This window comes from Molossus molossus, unplaced genomic scaffold, assembly GCF_014108415.1.
Source record: "Molossus molossus isolate mMolMol1 unplaced genomic scaffold, mMolMol1.p scaffold_m16_p_13, whole genome shotgun sequence".
NCBI classification, from domain to species: domain Eukaryota; kingdom Metazoa; phylum Chordata; class Mammalia; order Chiroptera; family Molossidae; genus Molossus; species Molossus molossus.
The window spans coordinates 43,825,118-43,830,784 of NW_023425348.1; the positions used below are offsets into that span (position 1 = coordinate 43,825,118).

General features: G+C 51.0%; 1 non-coding gene across 1 annotated transcript; it reads right to left on the minus strand.

The window, feature by feature from the left end:
• Nucleotides 1–416: 416 nt before the first annotated feature.
• On the minus strand, nucleotides 417–580 carry LOC118629128. The gene has a single exon (XR_004959375.1). It is a non-coding gene; the product is annotated as a U1 spliceosomal RNA (small nuclear RNA).
• Between the last annotated feature and the right edge of the window lie 5,087 nt (nucleotides 581–5,667).

Genomic DNA, 5,667 nt, shown 5'->3' on the forward strand with positions numbered 1-5,667 from the left:
TGGCAGAAAAATGTTTCCCCACCCCCGAGCCTATGTGCTTTCTTGAGAGTGGTTACGGGTTATTGCAAAGGTGTGTTACACCTACATGCATAGAAACAATGGACAAGGCTTACTTAAGGCAAAGATAAACCTTTCAATAAAGAAGTTATATGTTATAAATCCCATTTAGGATATATGATTAGATCACCCTGAGGTTACTTTCCATAGAGCTCCTTTTTTCATCCACACCACCTAAGTTTAAAAATATTTCTGCTGTTTGGAAGTGTTTCCCCCGCAGTGAATGTGTATTAATAATAGATAGATAGATAGATAGATAGATAGATAGATAGATAGATAGATAGATAGATAGATAGATATAACATTCAGAGAAAAAGGTAAGTAGGAAATATTCTTTTTACACATATATATTTATTTTTTAGGGGAGAGCACGAACGCAGTCCCCCACTACCACAAATTATGCAGTCGAGTTTCCCACATTTGGGGAAATCTCAGGGGTCAGCACATCCAAAGTGCAATGGATAAGTTTTGCCCTGGGAAAACCACCTTCGTGATCATGGTATCTTCCCTGTTAAGCAAAGAAGAAAATATTCTTCTTTCTTTATTTTTTTAAGAGAGAGGAAGGGAGAGGGAAACATTGATGTTAGAAACATTGATCTGAGAGAGAAACATTGAGCTGTCTCCTGCACACCCCCTACCAGGGATCAAGCCAGAAACCTGGGCATGTGCCCTGATCAGGAATTGAACTGGCGACCTTTTGATGCATGGGACGATTCTCCAACCAACTGAGCCACACCATCCAGAGCAAGAAGTAAATATTCTTAAATAGTTTAATACAGTTTATCTTTGGAGATGGAAATACATATTGTCTATATTTTCTCCCTTCGGCTTCTCTGAATATTTTTCAATAGCATATTTACTTTTATAATCCGTTTTAAAAAATCAATACACTGGCCCTGGCCAGTTTGCTCAGTGGTTAGAGCATTAGCCCTAGGACCAAAGAGTCACGAGTTTGATTCTGGTCAAGGGCACGTACCTTGATTGCAGTTTGGTCCAGCCAATTGATGTGTCTCTCTCACATTGATGTTTCTCTCTCTCTCCCTCCCATTCTATCTGAAGATAAATGAAAAAATATCCTAAGGTGAGGATTAAAAAAAAAAAATCAATACACTGGCCCAGCCGATGTGGCTCAGTGGTTGAGTGTCGACCCATGCACCAAGAGGTTCACCTGGTCAGGTCACAGGTCCACGTTGTGGGCCCGATCTCCAGTGGGGGGAGGTGGGCATGCAGGAGGTGGCCAATCAATGTTCTCTCTCATTGGTGTTTTCTAGCTCTCTCTCTCCTTCTTCTCTCTCTAAAATCAATAAAGAAAAAAAAATCTTAAATCAATACACTGAATAGAAAAGAAACATCCACACTCGGTCAGTTGGGCTCAGTGGATTGAGCATTGTCCCATGGGCTAAGAGGTCCTAGTTCGATTTCCAGTCAGGGCACACGCTCGGGTTGCGGGCTCAATCTCTAGTAGGGGACGAGCAGGAGACAGCCGATCCACGTTTCTCTCTCACATCGATATTTCTATCTTTCTCTCCTTTCCTCTCTCTCTCTAAAAAATCAATAAAGATATATTTTTTGAAAAAGAAAGAAAGAGCCCTGGCCAGTTTGGCTCAGTGGTTAGAGTGTCAGCCGGCAGACCAGAGAGTCCCGGGTTTGGTTCCCGCTAAGGGCACGTACCTCGGTTGCAGTTTGTCCCCGGCCCTGGTTGGGTCATGCGGGTGGCAACCACTTGATATGTCCCTTTCACGTCAATGTTTCTCTCTCTCTCTCTCCTCCTCTGTCTCCCTCCCGCTCTATCTGAACAAAAAACGAAAAGATGTCCTCGGGTGAGGATAAAAGAAAAAGAAAGAAAGAAAAGAAATATCCAGTGAGAGGTGATGATCTGGGCAGGACTGAGGATCTGGGTCTCTGGCCCCTCACTGCAGCTCTAGGAAAGATGGGAGGCTGGGGCGGGACCCTCTGGCCAGGCCTGGCATTCTCCACCACAGGCCTGCTGGCTTTTGTCCACAGGCTATAACGAGCTAGATCCTGATAGGATTTCTTGGGAAGCAGCCAAGGCCGGCAGGCAGGCAAGAGTCCTGACGAAGTCTCCACGTAAGCGGGCAGGAGTATGTGTGGGTAAAGACACAGAAGATGGCCAGGCCACTAGTAGGAGCTTGAGGGCCAGAAGCTCAGAGCCTCCTCCTGAAGGGAAAGTAGCAAGGACGTGACGCGGGCACTCCTTTTAAAAGGAGTCTCTGCCTGTTGAATGGAGAGTGACAGAGGGAGATCAGACAAGAGAATGTCACAGTAACCCAGACTGAGATGCTACTACCTGGACCTGGGCAGGGGCCACTGGGTTAGAGAGGGCCCAGGAGGTGGAGGAAGGAGGACTCTCAGGTGTCCAGCCTGGGCAAATGGGTGGCAGATGGTCCCCTTCCTGAGATGGAGATTCTGAAAGAAGATGGTGAGCTTCATTGTCTGTAGATTGGAGACATCCAGGAGGCTGTAGCATCCATGAGTCTGGCACTAAGGAGAGGAGGCCCCACCGGAGGGGACAATTTGGGAGTCATGGCACAGGAAAGTAATGGATGCCATGGGATGGTCGGTGTGGGTGAGAGCAGGTACAGAGGGTGAGAAGAACAGGGGCTGGAGAGAAACAGGCCCATGCCAGGCAGAGGGGCACCTTTGCCGCCTCCAGGAAAGAGAATTAGAGTGGAACCGGCAGCGCCAACAGTGGGGTCAGGGAAGAGAAAGGAAGGCCATGCTGGATGCAATGGAGCACGGCCCCTCGGTCCCTGCCTTCCTGGCTGAGAATGCTGAGGGAGGACCAGGCCGCCCTGGTGATTCTGTGGCCTGTGGGTGGGTCAGAGCTGGGATCTGTACACTCGGCCAGGCCCCATTGGCTGGTGAGCAGCAGTGGGCGCAGAGACAGGCTGAGCTGATGCAATGTGGGCCTATCGTTGCAGGCTCCGCTGAGGGAAAGCAGCTGTGCTGGCCACTGCCCAGAGGTTCCTGCAGGGAGGGGGAACCACTCTCACGGTAGGCTGGAGCTCTGGGACTGCAGCCCAGCCAGGCTCCAAAGCCCTCTGCTCTGGTTTGGCTCTGACTCAAGAGGGAAACACGCCTTTCATGGAAGTACCTGGAGCCCTCAGCTTTGTGCCTGTCCATGTGCATGCGTGCGCGTGCGTGCATGTGTGTGTGCACTCGCGCGCACACGAGGTGGGGGAGGGGTCCCCAGCTGATGCTGCATGCACAGTTGCCTCTCTCCGGCTTGGCATTTTCAAGGCAAAATGGGAAACAAATGGGAAACAAATGGGAAAGGAGGCGCCAGGCATCTGCAGAGCCGAGGCTGAGAATCAGGTCCTGGGTTCCAGTCTATGCTCAGATTTTGACTCTGTATGTGATTTCGGGAAAGTCTCTGATCTCTCTGAGCCTGTTTCCCCATCTCTTTAGCTGGGACAGAGAGTTATGAAAAAGAACTCAGAAGCTGGGGGCTGGAGCGGGAAGGGGGTCACCAGGGGTGAAACTGACAGTCTGGGCACCCAAACCAGGCATAGGAGAAAGGGAACCAGCATTCATTCATTCATTCATTCATTCATTCATTCATTCGTTCATTCATTGTTCCCATCCATTCATGCATTCAGTCATTGATTGATTCTTGTATTGGTTGATCCCTGACCGAGATCGAATCTGCAACCTTGACATATCAGGACAACACTCTAACCAACTGAGATACCTGGTCAGGCTCAAGACCTATATTTTAATGACATCTGCAAAGTCCTTTTTACCATGTAAGTGAACATATTCAGGGATTTGGACATCTTTGGGGGCCATTGTTCTTTTTTTTTTGTACGTGCCCCTAGCGAGAACCAAACCTGGGACCCGCTGGTCTGCAGGCCAACGCTCCAACCGCTGAGCCAAACCGGCCAGGGCCATTATTCTTCCTACCACAGAAGACAACCCTGTAAAGACTTTGGTGTGGAGGTGAGCACCCCAAGCAGAGGGAAGTGCATGTGCAAAGGCCCCAAGGCTAGAATGAACTGGGCATGTTCTTGGAACAGCAAGAAGGCCACTCTTCTAGAAAGTAATGCTACAGTTTGCTTGATTTTATTCAACTTGATCCATGAGATCAGTCCCACCTGTGAAGATAAGTGTGGTATACTCCACGAACCCCAAGCACCCAGGACAATCTGTGTAGAGCATCCCCTTGGCACGGAAGGTCACCTCCTCCATGCCTCTGCTTCACATGCTTAGCACGAGAGCCCCGGGTGTCTGAAGAAGGTTCCCGGGCGTTCGCTTAGAGCTGGGGGCAGACTGACTCATGGAAGAGTAGGCCCAGCTCCTGTACCTGCACATAATCCCGCTCTTTCTTCCTCACTGAAGGCCGATTGTACGGCTGAGGGAGGATGGGGCAGGAAGGGCTGAACTTCCAGCAATGGCAGCAGCCTTCAATGGCCATATTGTCAGCTCTGGGCTTCGGTGGGGAGGGTGCCAGCGTCTGGCTGAACAAGGCTTCTGTGCTCACTAGGTCAGGGTGCCCAGGTCAGGGCTCTCCTGAGACAGCCTCCCGCTAGCAGCGCCCCTGCCCAGACCCTGCCATTTGTCTTTCTTAGCATCCCTTGTACTGGTCCCTCAGCTGCCACCGGCTGGCTCACTGTGTCACTGGCTTCTGGGTGGTGGCCTTTGCTGTTACACTGCAAGGTCTCTGACAAGGCCAGGAGCTGTTTGTCTTGATCACTGCCAAGTCCCAGCACCCACCCAGGGCTTAGCTCAGAGAATTTTTTCCAGAAAGTGAGATAGATGGATGGATGGATGGATGGATGGATGGATGGATGGATGGATAAGACACTAACCATTCTTGCTTCCTCCGGTCACCTCTCCCTGGACCGTTGCACCAGCCTCCTCACCAGCTTGGCTGCCTCTGGCCTGTCCTCCTCCGCACAGCTGCCAGAGGATCACTCTAACACACCACCCAGTTAAAACCCCCCTGCTTCCCCGAGGCCCTCCAGATCCAGCCAAGCCCCTGCCAGCCTTGCCAAGTACCCGCCCACCCATTTCCATCCCTGCTCCACAGTACTCCTTGAGCTCGCCTGACACTTCCCAGCCGGGGAGCCCTTGTACTTGTGAATTCCTATGCCCAGAATGCCCTTCTTCCCCTTCTCCCCACCTGGGTGACTCCTACCCCTGCTTCAGGTGACTGATTCCTCTGGGAAGCCTGCTTGACCACCGTCCCCAGCCTCCTCTGAGCTCTCACACACCCCCACCCCCACCCCACTCTGTGCTTCCCACCACCTCAGCACTGGTTGTAATAGCCAGATAACACCTCTGTCTCTCTCTGCACACCCTGAGCTCCTGAAGGGCAGGCACTGAGTCTGACCCATGTTTCTGTTACAGCCAGGGCCCTGGATGTGGTGGTCCAGCACAGGGCAAACCCTCAGCAAAGGTGTAAGCTTAGCCTCAAGATTGTGGGGGGGGGCACCTAAAGCCTGAATAGTGGGCGCTTCTACCCTCTAGTGGTAACTTTGGGTCACTGCGCTTTTCAGTGTCCTATTTATGGTCTTCACTTGGGTAATGGACCCCTAGAACAGTGGTTCTCAGAATGTGCGGTTCTCAGAACTTTTCTCTGTGTGTCTC